A 22140-nucleotide genomic window follows, 5' to 3' on the forward strand; every position below is an offset into this window, starting at 1 on the left:
TCCCCCTTGCTCCCAAATGATTTTTCAAATGGCTTTGTCACAACTGAACTGGAAGGTCAAATTTTGATTCTTTTCTGAGCATTTACTTTTCTGGCCTCATATCAAGCTAAAAAGGTATGGCTTTGAGCATTGCTGGATTGAGAGAAAGGCCACTGAAACACTTAAAGATAAAGCTTTTTTCTGGAATCCAAGAAAATTTCTTGGAATTTCTTGGAAGAAAATTGTAAAACCAGAAAGAATTAAGTTCTCACTAAAACAGAGACAACAATGCTACTGAATCCTTACTGAATTCAGAGGGGCCTGAATAGCTTCCTGGAAGTCTTATATCTAAGTACAAATAACTGCTGCTGCGTTGTACCTTCTCTTGACCGGATCCCTTAACACCATCACTGCAAGAAACAGAAAACCAAACTAAATTTCAGAAGGGACAGCTCTGTTACATTACGTAGCCCTTTAAATCGCAAACAAGCCTACTAAAGAAAAGAGCCACTGAAGTAGAAATGGGATGAGAAAGATCCAAATAATTAGTGTTTATTTTTTATACTGTATTAATACCCAGCAGTGCCAATCTTCATTAGAATCTCTGTGCAAGTCCTACATATTTACACTGCAAGAGGAGATTATTTCCCATAAGAGCCTAGCAAAACCAAAGCATAAGAAAAAAAACCAAAATAAAATAGAAGGAAGCTGGGAATTAAGACAATGTTATCTCCACTGGCAAAATGGAGATCTCAGGCTCCAAGCGATACACTGATCTGCACAAGGTTACCCAATTTTAGATTGGCAAAAGTAAAAACAAAACCACATTTTTATGGGAAATACATTCAAATCCAAATAGTCAATCCTAGAAGTACTTTCTCAATGCATTCATCTTTAAAACAGCTCACACAAATGTATATTTTCAACTATGTTGATATCACTAAACACACACATGAAACTGTAACAACATTCACTGCTGTAGTTTCAGGGGTTTAATTTGTGTTTACATTCCGTATTACCTGCACTCCTTACTTGGAAACAACAACAAAAAACTTACATTGCCTCTATAGTTCCTATGGCTAGTAAATTACCATTAAGGGTTAAAAATTCCTATTTGTGATTATGTGCAAGTATGAGAAACTAGGTATTTAGGTATTATCTGTGCTTAACAGAGAATTCCTAATAATCAATTCATTGCTATGCTGAAAGTTGAACTCTCATCCTTTCAAATGCAAAGGGTTTATAGCCACACTTGGATACAAAAGCATATTGCCCCCACTCGCAACAAGAGCTAGCCAGGTTAAACTGAGCAGTGCACAGTGAGCACTGCAGAGCTGTACAATTAGAGATATGGGTGTATATGTATCTACACACACACACACACACACACAGAGTGTTGGGAAAAGATCTCTCAGCATAGGAAGTTCTGTTAAGGTTGTTATATTGGAGTCATTCTTCAACAACAGCATTGCTTATGAACTATAAGCCCTTACAACAACAAAAAAAATGCTTAAATACAGACAGTATTTCTCTGTTTTGCTAGAGAAACCCTTCCAAAATGCAGTGCCTACTCAGAAGCAGTAACAAAAGGTTGCAGTCTTAAAAAGACAATAGGAAATAAGTACAAGGAAGCACAAATAGAAATTGTTCAGCTGTTAATTAATTAGAACTTTAGAAAACGAACTATTCTTCAAATCCATCAATGAAAACCCTTTGAGAAAATCTTGTTTTATTGTCTCTTTGATCAGACTCAAGTCTTTGAGAAGTCCATATCTGTAAGAGCTGGATTTGTGACTTGGGGCAGAGGTTATGCATTTCAAAAACAATTAGCTTCCTACCTAGTATATCCTCTGCCACAAACACGAGAGGATTCTGCAGAGTATAACAACTAGACCTCACAACATCTCGCTGAGATGAACATTCCCATCTCTGATTTTCAGGCAGAAAGCAGACACACCCTCCAGGGTAACACTGAATTCCCACTGATGTTCAGAGCATAGACCCCTTATACTCTACCTGCAAAACTGTCCTTTCACTGCCTGAAACATTTTGACAGTGTACCAAATTGCTTAGAATGTAGTTTAACATTCACATGTGATTCAGCACCAGGATTTTATTGTTGTCATGGTACTCAATCCAGGAGAAATGTGTGCAAAGCCTGTGATATACCATAAAAGTTATTTACTCAACTAATACTTTATCCTGTCCTACATCCAAAGCTCACTGAAACGGGAGAGAATGGCTTTTAACCTGAAAACTTTTGGTGATCCATGTGCAGGCTAGTCCTACAAACATGTGTACTGGTGCAACATGTGAGGGAGAGCCCTTCTTGCCTGAAAGAGGTAGAAATGAGGCATGAGAAGTGTGAACTTCTCAGACACCTCTTACTCCAACATTAACTGTATCTAGACTAACTTCCTAAGTGAAGAGTCTACTTTACCCCAGTAGTTCTGTGTATGTTTGTACACAGACACAGAAAAGATTCAACTCACTGTGTGCTATAGCTAAGTATCCATCCAATAGGAGAAAGTTCAGTTACTGGCAATGCCTTAGCCTCTCTAGCAATTTATATTGCATAAACATTAGAACTTGAAGCCAATTCAAACTCTCACTACAATTAGAAACACATTTCCACTTGTCATCAATTTCTCTGTTTGCCTACATCAGATACAAATTGCTTATCTATTATATCTATTATGAAGGCATCAATGAAAGCTTACGTTACAAAGGATCAGTTATTACTTTTGATTAAATTCTAAATTAATGTTGGTTCACCACATACGGAAATTCCCATCACTCCCTTCAAAACAGAAACCGCAGGTGAACTGTAAAATAAATCGTAACTATTTAAGAGAACAATGAAGCAATCTGCCATATCCCACTAATGTATATAAGACATAGCAGCCAACTTACTCCAAAGGGGCTGAAAAATTCTGTCACATATAAGGTTACAGTCATAGAATTGTTTAGATTGGAAAAGACCTTTAGGATCATCAAGTCCAATGATTAACCTAGCACTGCCAAGTTCACCAAATAAACCAGGTCACTAAGCATTACATCTACACAACTTTAAATGTGGGATGGTGACTCCACCACTTCCCTGGGCAGCCTGTTCCAATGCTTGACAGCCATTTCAGTGAAACTGAGTTTCCTAATATTCAGTCTAAACCTCCTCTGGCACAGCTTGAGGCTGTTACCTCTTGTTCTATTGCTTTGTACTTGGTAAAAAGCAACCAACACCCAACTTGCTACAACCTCCTTTCAGCTAGTTGTAGAGACTGTCTCCCTGCAGATTCCTTTTCTCCAGGCTAAACAACCTCTGTTCCCTTAGGTATTCCTCCCAAGACTTGTGCTCCAGGCCATTCACCAGCTTCTTCTGCTCCAGCAAATTATTCTCTCTCTTTTAGTGAGAGGCCCATAACTGAACACAGGATTTGAGGTGCAGCCTCATCAGTGCCGAGTACAGAGGCATGATTACTGCCCTGGTTCTGCTGACCACACTATATCTAATACAAGCCAGGATGGTCTTGACCTTCTTGGCCACCAGGGCACAAGCTGTCTCATGTTTAGCCAGCTGACGGTCAGCACTACCAAGTCCTTTTTTTGCTGGGCATCTTTCCAGCCTCTCTTCCCCAAACCTGCAACGCTGCATGGGGTTGTTATGGCCCAAGTGCAGGACCTGGCACTAAGCCTCATTGAACCTCATAAAACTGGCCTCAGCCCATTAATCCAGCCTATCCAGATCCCTCTGTAGAGTCTTCCCACCCTCAAGCAGATCAACACTCCTTCCACACTTGGTGTCATCTGCAAACTAACTGAAGGTGCACTTGGTCCCGTGTGTGTATGTGTGCACCCCCTAACTGAGATAAGTCATAAAGCATTCAACCCTGTAGACATAATTGCTGCTGTTATGAACACTATCAAATATTCATTTAAAAGATAAAAGATACGATCACCTTAGTCATCTGCCACATTGATGCTTGTGCTAAGCTTTGTATCTAGGAAAAGAACATTCCCCAGAGAAAGGAAATGGCACTCAACATTGGACTTTTTAAATGTTTGAAGTGCTCTTTTTAAGAGTGCAGAGTCTAGCCCATATTTTCCAACCCAGACTAAACTGAGAATCCGAAAACATAAGCACAGAGAAACACAGACTGTACAAACTGCTCTTTGAGCACCACACAAACCAGCGTAAAAGGTATTCTTTGGGTTAGCTAACATACTCTGACTCTCAGCTTATAAATGAAGAGCACTACATGGCTTGTTGACTGATTTTGGCCTTTGCTTTGCCTTTTCATATAGACATGACTCTGTCCCTACCTCAGTTGTATAGAAGTACTCTTGCTTTGAAGGGCCTGAAGACAGCTAGGTAGCTTGTACCCCACAGTGTTTCAATTGGTTTAAACACCAATCTCTCTATCTTCTTCTCAGAATGAAGGAGAAAGAAGAATTGTTCAATTCCTAGAGACAGATGCTGAAACACATGACATGAAAAAGTGACTCCTTGCCTCACTTCTCTCTCACAAAGATACACTGAAGGGACCAAGAATAGGTTCTGCAAGGAGAGACTGAGTTGCACAACTTTTTCTGTGAAGTTGTATTGAAAGGCTGGAAGACTTCTTATGGATCAAGAAGCAGGCAGAGTTTCTTTCTTTCTCTCTTTTCCTCTTTCTTTAGCTCTTTCTTTCTTTTAAATAGCTGTTGTTTCCCATGGTTTATATAGTATAAAGGGACAGCTTTTGTAGAACTACTATTGCCAGGAAAATGAAACGAAGATGTCCGAGACCTAGCTAAACCAAAGCTGAGTAGCCTAGCATCCTTTAATTAAAGATAGGATTATTTTTTTTCTGCTTTGCGTATCACTTTGTTTCTGTCCATACCGAATTTAATCTGCCATTATTGACCAGCCATTCATTCTTGTTGGATCCTCCTGCAATTGCTTTGCCCTGAATATCCCAATTAACCTAGCACTATCAGCAGAATATCACCTCCCTGCTCTACCCCCATTTTTGGGTCAGCTAGTTTTTCCCTGCCAATATGCTCATACAAGGCAACTTTCATGAAACACAGAGAGAGGTGCAAACTACCCAACTCACCCTTCACTGCTGAACTGTCTTTTCACAAACCTAACCTTTCTGCCAGACACCGATTAGCAAGCAGCAGGGCTGTGACAATAGTAACAGAGTTTTCAAAGGTTCAAAATAAAACACTCAAGCCATTACCCAGCAGTCTGGCAATCAAATTATATTGCCGAGGTACTCAATGAGCCATACTTCCCCACTTATAAGCCGTAAGTCAAACAAATGGTTTTAAATAAAGAGAAGTGTACTGGAAGAGGAGAAAAACATTTTGGAAATGGATTAGGAAAACCTAAACAATCCCATAGGCAATACTATCTTTTCCCCAGAACATGCCAGCAATAGCTTCTGTACTAAAACTGCTGAAATAGCTCCTTGTTCAGCTGCAGCACTCACCGTTTCATATCCAAGACTGCAATGAATGGGCAGATTCATCTGATGCCCCTAATGGCACATCCTATTTTATTGGGTGTTATGTCACGGCCACAGCTTTGCTCCTGAATCTCTTTAGGGGTAATCCCTCACACAAGTTCACCTGAGGGTAACAACAAATTCCTGATTAAACTCCTTTTTTGTTTCTTCTTTAGAGTAACTAATTATCTTAAAGGGTCCAAGTAATTCTGGATAATAATCATGGCATGTATAACATTTCTCCTTATTCGAAACCTTAGGAAATTATTATTTGATGCAGAAATGCAGTAGTTCTGTTCAGGATTGTTCGGTTATAGAAAACACCAGCTGAGAACTAAAGAAAGAAATCAGCATAGCTAGCAGGAATGATAACAAACAGTTCTAAAGACAGTGCTGTTGCTTTCTTCTCCTGATTTGTGTCACACGCAGACACGTTCTACTGTCCAGAATGACCTGATAATAATAAGGAAAAAAAAAAAAAAAAGAAAGAAGGAAAACCAACTTAATCCATCATGAAGACAGGCTCATGAATATGCATTTATGTATTCATTTGGAAAGAAAGGAGAGAAGCAGCAAAAAGCACTGACTCTATAGGTATAAACACAAACTGATACATCTTTTGTGCTCCAATCCTTTTTGGTTTGGAGGTACATCTTGTCATGGTGCACAACTTTTTCAGTTATGGCCCTAGGTATAGAGGTTTGTGCTTTTACCAACCCCAAACAGGCTACAGTAGCACCCAGTGACCTGGGTAATGCTGGGAAGGACTTCAAGACAAAAAAAACCCCACAAATTGGCATTAAAAGTCATATCCACTAAGTGGAGAAGACAGGCTAGTGACAGGTGACCAGACCAATCCACATTCCATTTATAAGCTGATTACACAGTTCTAACATAGCTGTGAAAATTAACAGCGGCTTCTACTATCTAAAGTCATCTCTCCCCCCTCTGCTCCTGCAGATCATTTGGTGGGGAGAATTCATGTGAATGCACAATGGTTGGATGTTCCCAGAAGAGGGCCCTGACCTGCAGCATCCACTCCAGCTGGAAATCAGGCTGACACAGCTTTAAATAATGACACAACTTGCACGTCCTCAGGCAGACCCTCTCCCTCCTAATGGACAAATTATTCCCTCCAGCTAGGTTGTCCCAAAAGCCCAGTGGGGATTTTATCCTTCTTAGGAGAACAGCTGTCACATGAGAAAGGAAGGAAATATTTATCCTTTTTAATTAAGAAAGATAACTATTTCCATTATGTTATGTGGACCTCCCACATAACATAGTGTTGGGCGCACTTCTAATACTCTTGGTTAGATAATAGCCAAAATCCAGCAGCAATGTATACTAAAAGATCAAAACATAAGAGTAAACTATCTTCTTTTGCAATGTTAGCCTTTGAATATGTGAGAGGGTACAAATCTTAGCAATTAATGACTCAGTATTTAAAATTAAAGGAAAGAAATGGAATCCTTGCCCAATTTGTTGGCAAACAGTGAAGACTGTAAGTGAATACCATTTGCTACTGTTTACCGCAACAGGTGGAGTTAGTGTGTTTTCTGAATTTTTCCTGGTTTTCAGCTTACTTCTGTCAAATCTTTATAATGCTACTTTATAAAAGTAGCTTTTTATGGGGTAATCCTTTTCTGAGTTAGTCATTTGAACAAAGGTTGGAGGTTGTGGCAGTTTGTTGGATGGTTCCAATTAAAGGACATGCTATGGAGGTTTCAAAATCACACAGGCAAATTGGAAACTTCTTTTTTTCCCCTCTGAAATTTAGAATTTAATATTAATGCAAGATCTGGAAAACCTCTTTTCTGCTTTTCCATTTAAAAAAAAAATAAAAAAGGGAAAAAAAGTAGCCAGTGAATGGAATCAGAACTGAGGAGGGTAAAGAAAAAGAGCATTGTATTTTCCAGGATCACTAGAAGTCTGTTTTAAAGCTAAGTTGCAACAGGAAGGGAGCTTTGATTTCAAACACTGCTTTAAAGTGAAGGATCCCTTCCAAATGCTATTACCAAGCAGATCCTATTGTGATGGTAATGACATGTTGCGTGGGAAGTAGTGGTTTTACTTGGATGCAAAGGGAAAGAACGTCGCTATGATTGATGTACCATGAGGGTCAAACCACCTAATCACTAACTCTCACACTGCCCAATGCAGTGGGATTGGGTTACTTAAGAATCTAAGATTTCTAAAGTTCATTACTATTATTGTTGTTTCATTGTAATGGTGAAAATAATTCACAAATTAATTGCATTGTTTCTTACGCAGATGTCACTAATACTCTATCTACTTTTCACTGGTGTTCAATAAGTTCTACCAAATTCTCACTGCAGTTACCATATCACAGTAGTTGGGTGGTCATACACAGCCAAAGAACATGCCATTTGATAGTTAAGAAAGTCCTCAAAGTGTTGCACAAAGTGCAAAGCAAATAATGATGAAACTCTCATTTATCAGCCCTTTACAACTCACATTTTAGTGTTCATATATTGAGGGTAAGCACTCATTTAAGCTCACATATAAAAAGGCTAGTTTCATCTTGGAGAAGCACTTTGCAGAAATAGCATGAAAAAACACCCCATTTCCTTGTTAATGCATTTTTTTAGAACCATCTTCTGCACTAATGAATTCAGAAGGTTCAAACCCTTAGCTCTTCTTCAAACAGCCTGCTTCTACTTGGCACAGCATCCAGTTCCATATATAAAGTCAATGACAATTTAATACATGCTTAAAATGCTTTTCTGAATGGACAGATCTAGGATTCGGTTCAGACTGTTAAACTGTAGAACTGGGAGCCTTGTGCACAACAATGTGCCCCCAGGGAGGCCTGACATGTTTCACATATACTTTTCGCTCTCTCTTGAGCTAAAGGAGCCCCCAAGACTAGCAGTCTCTGCTACTTAAGTCTGCTTCAGTTCCCAACTTCAAACAGCATCAAGAAGCAGTTAAAATTCTTTCACCAAAAATATGTAAAAACAGGAAAGTACAAACACTTTTAAAAAGACAGAAACCATCCATTGAATTTCATTTGTTAAGTGGGTGATAATAACTTGCACGAGTATGACTGGAATTTTGAATTTAATGATGCAAACCCACCTAATTTTGATCATCAAGCGTTTTGCATGAATTTGACAGGACGAAAAAAACAACCCAACATCTAATGGCTTAGATGTGTTCCTACTGGTTTGTTTCACATCTTCCATGCCACTTCTTATTTAAAGTGAAACATGCTGTAATAATCAATGGCAAACTTATTATGGTTAACATGTTCAGTGTTACTTCTTTCTAATACAATTTCGTTCACATTTGGTAGAAAATTTCTCCCACAGCCAGATCACAGGGTACTCAAAATCCAATCAATTTTTACAGCTGCTAGTGTTTATCCACAATCAATACATGATATACATATGTATTATATGTCAATCTCGGGATGAGACCCCTCTTACCCTGAAACAACTCACATGGATCCTTCAAAGAGGACAAACAAGATTTTGAATGTAGTATACGAAACCAACTGCCCTTTACATTTCATAATACTCAAATGGCAACAACTTCTGTAGCTTGCCAACGTCACTGACTGAATGAATCCAGACCAAATTCATGCCAGACTCTTTGCTACACGGAACAAAATCAGGCACTGTCCCTCCTCAAATAATAATACCACACAAGGGTATTTTTTCAGTGGAAATAATGGTTCGTTGGTCTCCAACTCTTGGTTCTTTGCCATTGTGGAATTGAATTAAATCAGTCCCAGGTCACAAATAATTGAGTTAGACAGTGTCTGCTCTCCTAGGTTGTTAAAGGACAGTAGGCCAAAGGAGAAAACTTTAGCTTTACTTTCTTGACCCAGTCTTCAGTTGCAGGAAGCCTAGATTTGGCCAAGCCAGGGCAAGATGGTTCAGAGCAACTGAAATTCGGTGCTGTCTTGGAAGAGACCTGAATTCAGCACTTCCAGCCTTTCTGCTATTAGCTATTAACAGTAGAGCTTTCTGGAACAGTTCCCACTCTATAGAGTAGAAAGTTGGTTTTTTAGTACCTAACCCAGAAAATCAGTTACAGTTCACTTACTCACTACCCTATGGCTTTGAATGTACTGTAGAAAACACTTAGAATCCGGCTTCAGGTACAGTGCCAAGTTAAAATAAAATTTTCACCCACATTTTCAAAGCACTGGAAGGTCTCACACCAATAAAGCCCTGTTCTTGTCTCTGAAGATTAATTCCTTAGGTCATTTAATTTAGATCAATGAAAATTTTCTGTCTGAATCAGACATAATTTTTGTGTGCATCTTAAACCACTGAAACCAAGAAAACCAGATTTAATACTGAATTGATTTTCTTAATCATAACCTTATGCTGTTGATAATATTGTAGAGATTTCCAGTAAAAAGAGACATTACATCCCAGCTCTGCTATGAACAATGAACTTTTAAGGAACAGATGTTAGATTCAGGTGAGCCCACAAGCGTTTGGATGAGAATAGCAATATTATTCAGATCAACCAAATCTTTTGAACCTCAAATAAAGACAGAATCATAGAATCATAGAATAGTTAGGGTTGGAAAGGACCTTAAGATCATCTAGTTCCAACCCCCCTGCCATGGGCAGGGACACCTCACACTAAACCATGTCACCCAAGGCCTCATCCAACCTGGCCTTGAACACCGCCAAGGATGGAGCATTTACAACCTCCCTGGGCAACCCATTCCAGTGCCTCACCACCCTCTCAAGTAAAGAATTTCTTCCTTATATCCAATCTAAACTTCCCCGGTTTAAGTTTTAACCCATTACCCCTTGTCCTGTCACTACAGTCCCTGATGAAGAGTCTCTCCCCAAGGAGCTCTCTCTGAAATTTTCAAATGGTACTCTTTATTCTGAAGTTAGCAGGCTTTGAACGCTAACCTCCACTTTTAGATCTAAAATCTGAAATCCCATCATTGAGAGTAGTTACTAGAAAGCGCAAGAGTAAGGTTAGCAGGAATCCTAGTACCTTTGCTTAATGTATTTTCTAACAGACATAAACTATGTAAGTACCTCTGTATCTGAGCAAGTACTTATGAAGAGATTCTTCTCAGATTTCTGCTATTTCTGTTCTTCGGTTAAATTGCCAGGAAAACAGACCACATAAGATGACTTACATTACTTCTGGTTCAGAAGAGACTTGGAAAAAAATGAAAAGAAAAAAGGTTTGATTTTAATTCGTGAGGGAGGTCCAGGCAGCCTTATGGCAATTAAAGATGTGATTCAGAAAAAGAGGTGGTATTTGTAAATGAACATGTGTGGAAAAGAGCCAAGGTCTCCAACTTCGAGGTATCAGTTGTATTTCATTTGACATTGGGATTGCCAATACCTGCATAAGGGATTACTATTCATTTTTCCTCTTTCCCTTTTCCTTCACCCAGCACACACAGGTCAGCTCAGATGACGGGGTAATTCATGGAGGCATGGATCTATTCTAGCCAATGTCCCTGTTTGACCCCACGTCCCTATGTGACCTGAGCAGCATCAGAAAAAACAGCAAGTGTGACAACCTTATGATGGATCGGGTCCTTCGTTTCAAGGCAAAAAGGTGGAGCAGCATGTTAGAGTCCTAAATCCTTGCTTCAAGGCAGGCTGGATTAGCCTGACACAGCCAAAATAGCCAGCCCTAAGACTGATCACTTGCATATACCCTGGCTTAGTGATTATGCAGTAGGTCAACAGAAGAGTAGATTCAGTCCCTTCAGTGAGCTGCTTTGAAGAGTCCTATGGCATCTGGGAAGACGGATCCAAGAAAACTTATTGATATTCAAGGATCACCTTCTCCAAGCTCAAAGTGGTCCATCCCAACCAGCAGCAAACCTGACAAATGCCAGAAGGCCTGCATGGATGAACAAGATGTTCTTGGCAAAGCTTAGACATAAGAAGGAAGTATACAAAAGGTGGAAGTAGGAACAAGCAGCCTTGAGAATATAGAAACAGTGTCCAAGAATGCAGAGACAGTGTTAGGAAGCCAAAGCCAACCTAAAGTGGAATAAGGCAAGGGATGTCAAATGCAACAAGCATGACTTCTGTAAGTCACAAGAAGCAAAAGAAAGACTAGGGGAAATGTGGGCCCGCTGCTGAATGGGGCAGCGACCCTGCAGACATGGGACTTGGAAAAAGTTGAAGAACTGAATGCTTTCTTTGCCAAAAACTTTATAGTCAGGGATGCCAGGCCTCAGAGACTAGACAGAAAGTCTGAAGCAAGAAAGATGCACTCCTGCTGGATCAGGTCAGAGAATGCTTAAGCAAATTGGACATAAATCCATGGGCCCTAATGTGGTGCACCCATAAGTGCTGAGGGAGCTGGCAGATGTCATTCCAAGGACACTTTAGATTATCTTTGAACAATCATGACCAATGGGACAAGTGCCTGATAACTGGAGGAAAGCAAACATTTCCCGTGTTTTCCAAAAGCATGAGGAGGATGACTCAAGGAACTATAGGCTGTTCAGCCTCACCTTAATCCCTGACAAGGTCATGGAACAACTGATGCTGGAAACTGATGCAGGCACATGGACAAGAAGGCAATTGGGAGTAATCAGCATGGATTCACAAAGGAGAATTCCTATTTGACTAACCTGATAATCTGCAATGAATTGTGTAGCTTGGTAGATGAGACGAGAGCAGTAGATACTCTCTACCCTGACATCAGAAGAGCTTTTGACACGGTCTCCCACAAGATCTTCATAGAAAATCTCATGTTTCACAGCTGAGTAGCTACCTGGAATAGTAATATTAGCTTTCTGTCAAAATAAAAAAGTTGTAGGTTGAGACAGGACTTACCTGAATTTTGTATTTGAGTGGAGAATAACATAAAGTGTCTCTGAAGCAATAGGTTAGTCTGTATAAAACCTGATATGAATCTAAATTGCTGCTGGGTGTTCTACTCCAGTCCTTAAAATATGTGAAAGCTGGAAGTTGGCCAAAGCAGCTTAGGAGCAACTTATCTTGAGAAGGCTGAGGAAGTGGGAGTTATCATCAAATCTACCTAGTAACACTGCTTGGTAAGAAAGGAATACCATCATAGATGTAAAGTTGACATGACAGAAAATATACCAAGGAAGTATATTTTAATAACTTTACTCTTTCACTTTACTGTAACTCATCTCTGATAGGATTCATGTGTACAGATAGAGAAGAAATGCTTGGGTCAGCAAATAATAATACTTTCGATAGATTCAGGAAAAAATGAACAAAGGGATCTGCTTTTCTCTATCTTTTCCAACATAATCTTCATTTCCTTGCTCAGGAAGAGAACAATAATCAATTCCAAGTGGATTTTGAAAAGTGAGAAGCATTTGTTTCAGCCATTGCCATCTGAGTAATTCATATGAACATACCAATGAATGCAACAAAAGGCATTATGTTTTTTTAATTCCTCACCCACTTGCTTTGAAATTCAGCCTCTCATTTCCCAAGGAAAAATGTTTAACATTATCCAAAGACTTAGTTTAACAGAGCAGGTATTTCATAACGCAAGAGATGAACTTTAGCTATTTTGCCAGCTGTTTAAATGCTCCCCAGAACAACTTAAATTATGTTCTGAATAGACTTGTCCCAGTGTCACAACAATACCTGCACAAGGTACTACTTGTTTCTGCCAAGCTAGATACAGATACACGACCACAGTGGTGTTCTCTGTCTTACTGGCAATTTGCTTTTCCCCACATAAGCAAATTCTACACCAAAAAAACCTCAAACCAAAAACAAAACCAAAAACCTTTTCACACCACACCAACACCCCACCCCACATTTGCAGTGACTGTTGCTATACAAAGACAAACCTAAATGGTCAAGTCTTTTCTGCTTGTACCTAAAGCATCTGAAACAGCAGCTCAAACTGACACTTGAATGTCAAAACTGGAATATTACAGTGTCCCTGGCAAAGCAAACACTATGCACAGTAAAGTATCTCAAATAACAGAAGCCCCACCCTTTTCTTAAGCCTTTATAACTATTGTGAATGCTTATGGCAGCAGTGATAAGAAGACGAAGATGTGAATCCTTGAGTTCTATGAGAGATTCCTACTTTCCACTTTCTGTTACATGGTGTGGGTTTCCAGAGAAGAAACTGTATCATGCATGAGAAAAACCAGTAAGATAGCAAAGAAGAGAGGACTCCTTGTACTTGTAATTGCCGTGGGCCTCCTGATAAAAATGAGAGAGCATCGAGTTATGCATAAAAAGAATGTGAAATAAGAAGTAAGGAAGAGTTTTCATTATAGTTTAAGAAAAAACAACATTTTATTTCATTAGAGTTCAAAAGAAATAGATCACAAATCCTTAGCCAGGTCATTTCCCTAAGCAAAAACAATCATAACCCATACAATACATGGAGTTTTTCATCACAGTCTGAGTAAGAAAGCAGGATACTTGAACCATAAGTAAAATCTTCCAATGCAACTTGAGGTTATGAGGAGAGAAACAAAGCAAGAGCTTCTCTATTCCCTGCATGAAGCAAGCAAGGAGTGTGAACAAGAATTCCTCATTCACTTTGCCAGGAAATGACTTTCCATTAGAAAGTGAAGTAATAAATACATACTACCTAAATTTAGAAGAAAGAGCAGAAATGGCATTCCAGTTCTGTGCTGTGGCATCAATCCATCAGCATAAAGCTCAGGAAACAAAGGTCATCTTTCACTCACCAGAAGACACCAGGCAGTTCAGCAGAGAGAAAAGAATGGACTGTATGCAGGCTCCCATTGCCACAAATGGGACTCTGAGAACAAGTAAGGAGGAAAGAACATGAAGAAAAAAAAAGAGATTTTAAAAACTGAGTGACACAGAAGAAATAAATTAGGAATTCAGGAGTTGTGTAGGAAAGCCAGATGGTGTAAAAAGATAGGAATGTAAGATGAAGGGTTACTGTAGAGCAAGGAGGGTGTTTGTGCATCCCAGAAAGTTTGTATTACTGGGGTTGCCTCCAGCTGAGTTGGGGAACTGACTGAATGTGTTCTCGCTCTGCCAACCCTCTGTACCTCTTTGCCAGAATGGGCTATTTTTCTTTTCCCCTAGAAATGCAGGAATTAAATTATGGCTCCTTCCAATCTGAATAGTGCTATCTTCCAGCTCCACAAAGCTGTCAAATGGGCAAAAGATGATGGATAGAACAATACCACTGAAGTTCCAGGAGAAAGAATACAATTGGACCAGGTTGACCACAAAACCAGCAAGTATAACTTTCATTCCTTGGAACTGGTTACTGCTAAGACACAGTGAATCCCTCATGCTGTCAGGGTACAGAAGACCACTGCATATGAGCAGAGTTCAACTGGTGGTGACAACCTCCCTCTACTCCTGACAATAACTATGAGAGTAAAAGGCAGGGTCATATCTTTGTATTGAGTATCGACAGCAGGATTCTTCCTTCGGCTACTGTCCAGTCTGTACCAGCAAGTGTGACAGAGCTGGGAAAGCAGCATTACCTTCTTAACAAAGCAGAAACAGCAATGTATCTTCAATAGGAAGAAATCGCCATGAAATGTACATCAACAGCTTTCATCATGCTTGATAACACATCCATATCTGAATAGCATCAGTGGAACAAAAATAAGCTCTTTGTCTCAGACCAAAGTTGAATAGAAATAAAGGCAGCAAGAAGTCAGGGACAGTTGCTCTGAAATTTCCCTTTCTATGGGAAATAAATGGTTTGTGGTTTCACAAATGTCTGAATGTTTCCATCTATCTGTCTGATTTCCCTCTAGTAGCTTTGTGGGAAAAGAATGTAAACTTCCCTGATCCTGCAAGCCATCTTGGGTAAGCCTCATCCTCCTTAGCAATACAACAAACCCTGGAAAAGCAGGAGAAAGTCGAAAACATCTATCTTTGGGCAGGTTAGATAAGCAAGAAGGGTATATCTGTATACAGGTACTGAATTTTATTTCTGAAACAGAAAGCATGTCTATTATCTCCAAGCCTTCAATGACCAAAACTAACTTATTTTTGCCACCATCTCATTAGGAAAAACAGAAAACGAAGGAAAACATTTTCCTAAGAGAGATCAGTAGGAAACAAAAGCTTTCCACTTCCTCACCGTTAAGGCACAACATGTAGGATACGGAATGATAATATTCAAAATACTCTGTTTTCTAAAAGAAGAATAAGCAAACACAAAAAAAAAAAAAAAAAAAAAAAAGAAAAGAAAAGAGAACCCCCATGAAACCACCCAAACATAAGATTTTTTTGTTTCTACTATTGAATATTGTCATTCTGCCCTTTAAAGAGCATGCCTCACAAAAGGAAAGCAGCCAAGCTGACAGCATAAACTTCAGAGACACTCTCATAAAAAGAAAGGAGCTGACAATACTTGTCTTTTTCAAGGGATGTAAGCCCCACTGTGGATAAGGACAAACCCCCAGCAGGACATTGTTACATGGCACTAGGGGAGCTAGAGCAAACTACAGTATAAAAGAGCAGTTGGGATAACAAAACTTGCCAATGGCCTAGTAGGTAGGGGTTTTCTGAGCTTCGCCCAGGTAAATCCATGCTTATCTTTCATATCAAGGTCAAGAAAACTCAGTCTTCATACTGCCACAGATCCACGTGGCTAACCTAAATGAACATTGGAAAGGAGGTAACTGTTTTTAACCTTGGTTTCTTAGAGAAACACCCTGGGGCCTTACTCATCATGACAGTACTGGTTGCAATGATGTAATTAAAATGGAGTTCCCTTTTTTCCTGTGTGTTTAAAAGAATTTTTGTCTGAAGTTAGCACAAATCATGTTGTAATCAGAGAATATCAGTAAAAATGTGATTCAAAGAAATCTGTCAGCTTATACCAGTCTTCCTTATCCCACGTCATTTAACAACAAAATAAGGCAGACATTTGAGACCTCCCAGCATAAAAACACCAGATGAGAGGCTTAATTGTGGTATCACTGGCATGATCTGGGGCATAAGAAAGTCAACACTATAACATAAGCATTGAATTTACCCCTTTCATTTGGCTATTAACAAGGACGGAGCCTTCCTCCTCCTCTTCCTTTTTCAAAAGAAAAAAGACCCACACAAAATCTCACCTGTAATGATGAAACACAACATTTTCTCCAGCTACAAAAAGCCTTTTAAGAACTTAATTTGAGCCTTTGTTCAAAAGGTTAGGTTTTTTTTGGCTTTTTTGGATTTCTCGTCAGTATTCTTCTATCTGTCTTGCTATGTTACATATATAGAAAGTAAAAAATATCGGATTTTATGATGCCTTTATCCTTATTATTCTTGAGCACTTTTCCAACCAGTGACATAAATAATAGAAAACTTCTTGGAAGCTGATGAGTTTCCTGAGAGCGACCTGCTCATTCCCTTACAGACTGATTTTTCTAAGTCCTTTTCATCAGAAAAATGCTCCCAGGCCACTGCAAGTGCCAGGAGACTTCACCTTACACAGTTCTCGACATGACAAAGAGAGCCAGCAAGGCTTGATTTTCATCTCTTTCACCCTTGTTCCAATCATCAGGAGAACAACCTTGAAGCCAGTGGATCCTGGGCTAGGATAAAAACAGTTAAGAAAGAAAAAATGAGCATGAAGACCTGTGAACAGAGAAGGGAAGCTAGCAGCAGGGATGCAATTATCATTTGCTTGGGATGGGAGTCTGCACCTGATTTTGAATGGGTGAAGCAGTGCTTGTCCATTCCCTGCCCTTCACCTGCCTCCATAGACCCCCAAACAACCCTGATGATGAGCACTAGGAAAGGGAGGCAGGAGGTGCAGTGCTGGGATTCAACATGCTTGCGCCAGCAGGGAGATTTTCTGTGATGTGGCTGCTGTTTGCAGCTGTTTTCCAGCCCCTTTTTTCTTCCTTTGGCTACAGCAAAAGGCCCAGATCTGTAGTAGAACTTTAGCCTCATTAGAATAAATGATTTCTAAGCAGGATGCCTCTAAGTGATTTCTGAATGACCACCACTAATATGTTCTTCAGATCAAGAGCAATTTGCTACTTATACCGCCCTGCCTGATCCAGAGGGACTATCTCAAACCTCTGAGAGGACAGCTGCTTTTGGCTTCAGTGAGCTTTCAATCAGGCTCCATTATCACAGGATTAATGAGAGTGGGAGATCGTTTAATCCTGTCACAAGTTGCACTTTGATGCTTGGGGCCCTAAAATGCGTTGGTCACTTTACTGAAGCATTTATAGTTCTTAAATGTTGATACCTAAAATGCTGTTAGTAAATAACGCAAGAAACAAACAAAAACACTCTACTAGCAGCACCTTGCAGTGGCCTGAAGAGGTTGTAGAGAATATAACAAAAGGCAGAACAAATGGCCTTTGGCACCTAACCTGTAAAGTCATTTTCACTCATTTCAAGGAGAGGAGGGGAGAAAGAAAAGGAAACCTTGTGGAAGGAAACAAGAAAGGCTGGGTTTAGCCAGTGTCTCTGTTAGCCTATCTGGGCATCTTCTGCATGCTCCAAAGAGACCTATTGTTCAGCCTGAATTAGCCTCCCTGTGTCCCCCCAGGTTAGCCCTCAGATTTTTCCTCTGTGGCCCTATGAATGATGATTATTCTGCTCTGGCACATAACCAGTGTGTTGCATAACTGGGAAGAAATCTAGCGTGCATCCCCGCACTGCGAGGATCATGTTCAAGCAGTGTGGGCTGCCCTCCAGAACAGCAACGTCAATCAAGCAGCAGAAAGATGTTTCCTTTCCGTAAGGGGAAAAAGATGGAGGGGGGAAGGAGGAATCAGCTTTAATACAACTTTGGCTTCCTTTTCTTATGCTGCAGATTCAGAGCAGGATATTCATTGACAGCTCAAAAAGAAAAGCTACCTGTCATTACAAGAACAGGTATCAGGTACGAGGGACCTGGCACAAGATCTACTTTGCTAAAGCCAGAATTGACCAAAGAACAGATATTAATGAAATCTGGACTGCCTCATGCTGTGCTTAATGGAAGTGTTGTGACATCCTTCTGACAAACCCACCTACTGATTGCTTGATTTAATGATATGAAGAAAACATCCATAGCTCAAAAAAACCCTAAACTAACAAATCACACAAATTTAGGCATCATAAAGAATCCCATCAAAGAATGCCAAATCCAAAAATCCTCTAAGATAGACAGCATGGATGGAACCTGTAGCTTGTGTTAACTGGTATACAGAGCGAAGCCATTGCAGGTGTATTTCCTCTAAAGGACACATAAAACTGCGCACAAACCTCTCTTCTACAGTACATCTTCAGTTTCTCCATTTAAAAACATAAGAGGGTTTTTTCAGATAGGGATTTTCATGGCTAGATGAGCCAAAGTTTGAACAGTGCTCCATTGATTCCAGCTCGATTCTTCTGTTTTGGAACACTGATTTTTTACATTTCCTAGACTCATACGATCAGGTGTCCAAGGCTGCGGTTAGCTTGCTCAAATTGTACTCGACTCCTCTTTGCGGAACAAGTAACTGTGGTTTGCTGACTAAGCTGTTTGCTGTTTTTAATCTGTTTCTGTAAAGGAAAGTTCAGTTCCATAGCTCAGCCTTAAATTATCGTGGGTGTCAATAACAGCAGGAAAGGTTCTTTGCTGAATATCCTTCCCTGAATGCAAACTAAATGGACAAACTGCATCCTCGTCACTATGAAAAAACAGGATGAAAACAGAACTGGGTTTGGAGGGCTGCTGCTTCTCACAGTTCCCTCAGCTAGCACTCACATTCCCACTCCCTGCCACTTCTTATACTGGATTCAGTAGTCAGTTAACAAAGGGAGCAAATAGACTTGGAGGCAGCTGCTCTTCGCATAACCCATGTGCCAAGTACAGGGCAGACATGAGCAATACAGGCTCACCACACTGCTCTGCTGGTGCAAACGAGGCCTGGCCAGAAGATATAGCATCTTGTGGTTGGAAAGTGACTGTGACACCCACCCACAGCAGTTACGAGAAGTGCCAGAACATCACCCCAAATTTAGGCTGAAGATACCAGTGATATTGTAGGGTGCCTTCTTCTCTGGATAGATAATGTGACATTATTCCCCCAGAATTCTAACACTGCACAGAGGGAGAGCTTTTAAAGTTTATAACTTAATTTCAAAACTCAGATTTTTAAATATGGATTACCTATGCTTGTTACTACAAGAAAATATAGACATTAAGTTCCAACTTCATGAACAAAGGCTGACAAGCACTTTTGAAGACCTAGCTCCCTACCAAGGACTTGGGGACTAACCTCAGTGGCTTAAGGCTGAAATGCTTGACCCTGATACATGAATGATGTTTTCAAGTCCTCAAAAAGCACTTCTGTTTGTGAAATTTGACATCCAAGTAACAATGGACCCCAAACCAAAACAGTTGAACGCTCACTTGTCTCATCAAGGTAATGGTCAGTTTAGGGTGCTAATGTAGGATAAACTTGGCATAAGTTACCATACGATCATCAGCCTCTCCTTTAGGGCTTGGATTTATTGCTCATTTTTTCTACTCTCTCCCACTGTTGGCAGTGAAGATTATGTAGCTGAAGCCACACAGATGCCCACATGCTTTTCTCAGTCTGTTTTGACTTCAGAAAACTGTAGGGAAACAAAAAGTCAGTGAAATGGGCATAATTTGTGATCTCTTAACCATATTTTTATGCCTGTTTCTCCTCTTGTTCCTTTCTGCTTTTCAAGCTCTCACCAGCATCTTCAAGTTTTCTAACATAAAAGCAGCAGAGCTCTCCAACTTCTTTAAACAGGAAACTGTTCCTCCTGTCTGGAATAATCTTCTCTTGCCATCTGTATTTAAAGAAAAATCTAGTTTTTGTCTTTTAATAAAAGGAATTAATATCTCTTGCCCTGCTTCACAAGTTGTCTAAGCTTGCGCTGTACAGGATAGAATCTAGCCCCAGCAAGCAGCATAAGTCTCTAAACCACAGAATTGAGGTCAAAGACCTTTGCATGCACCAATCATGGCTCCTCCCAGTAGGCCTATACAACGCTATACTGACTATAACCAGGTTTTTATATCTAGCTACGGCAACTTTCATTAATTTTGAGCTTGTTCACCCCCCTGCTCCAACTATGAACCCTTTGTCTAGTATGAGACATGTTAAAGGGGCTGAGTAATTGCAGAGGGTTTAACCTACTTTTGTTCATGCAAGTTTAAACTTACTGCCAATCACCTCCTTTTTTTCAAATAAAAGCTATTTTATTTTTAAGCTAGACTAGATATTGCAAGACATTCAAGCTTCTTTTTCTTGGACCTCACTTACTTGGAGCACAAAAATCCTCATCCTGAAATAAATCTACCCAGATTAGCCTTTAGAGATGTGTTAATTGCCTTGAGTAAATTGGCATTCAGGTAATTGAAGACAATTAGTGAAAAAAAGAAAAGTAGCCAAGTGCAGGCAAACCATGGCTGTCCAGACAAGTAAAAAAAGTACTAATTTGGCTTGACTTTGGCTGCTGAGATTTTCACAGCTATGAGTCGTGTGGCCTTTCGCTCATCTTACATTTGATTTCCTTGAGTGTAAAAGGTAAGTCTGCAGGTAGCTAAGTCTTGCAGGATTTGAAGTAAAGTGAGAAATTTTACTGTCACTCCATTTGGAAAAAATACCCACCAAAGAGAAGTGAAAATAATGAGATGGAGAATAATGAGTTAAAGATCTTCTGAGGCAGACTTCAAGTTGCAAACTGAGAGACTGGTTATGACAGGAAGAATAAAGCTTACTTGAACCTCAGAGATTTTTATGAAGTCAAGCTGAGGAGACCTGCACTTAAGAGGAAAATTTTCATAAAGAGAACTGTAGAAAGCCCAGAAATACAGACTGTCATAGCTGGCAGATCAAGGAATCATTAGAGGCTGTAATGAGACTCGATCGTTCTTAGTTACTCAGGGCCTTCCAAAAATACTGGCTAACAAGTGTCAAACCCCTGGCAGCTAGGGTTTTTTGGAATGTGGTGAAATGTTCCAGCTAAACCCTTGAGCATAACTGCTGAAACAGTGCCAGTGATGTCTTTATAAGCAAGCGGTGGGTAGATCATTCATACCAAGTTGGGGCTTGTTTCAGTGATTCATGGAATGAAAATTATGAAAGAGAAACTTATAACCCAGCTAGAGTAGATATCCAACTTGAAAAATAAAAGTTAAACTCGTGAAATATCACGATGGCATACTGAGGTAGTACTGCTAATATTATAACCCAGCTATTCAGCAGTCAAAATGCAAATCCTCCCCAAAATGCTAACAATGACCCATTCAGCAATGCTGGAAAAATCTCACTACTACGTCAGTGGAGCATTACGTAAGAGCTAGCAATCTGCACTTGGCCAGGGGAATTACTTTTAAAAACCTTGAACTGTGAGTTATGATAGAGTAGGAATGGAAACCAAATGACTTCTTACAGAGACTTAAAGTACGGAACAGCGAAACAGGCCAAGAATGAGTGAAAGAGACTGTGTGCCTTTACTTGCCAACCTTGAACTTAGAGTTACTGAATATAGGGTCTCACTTTAACTGCATCATCAAAAGTTCAAGGGAAAAGTTATGAATAGGAGGAATTTATTTTTTTTCTTCCTTATCTCTATCACGAGGAGTTACTTGATACAGCCCATCACCACCACAGTAATCTTCTATTTATGGGAATATTGAGGAAACCTGAATCCTTGTTACCTGTTCTTCTTGCACTCATGGTGAATCAGATACGTCCCAAAATGAGCAGGCAATAACCCTAAGGACACATGCA

This window comes from Psittacula echo, assembly GCF_963264785.1.
Source record: "Psittacula echo genome assembly, chromosome: 2".
Lineage (NCBI taxonomy): Eukaryota > Metazoa > Chordata > Aves > Psittaciformes > Psittacidae > Psittacula > Psittacula echo.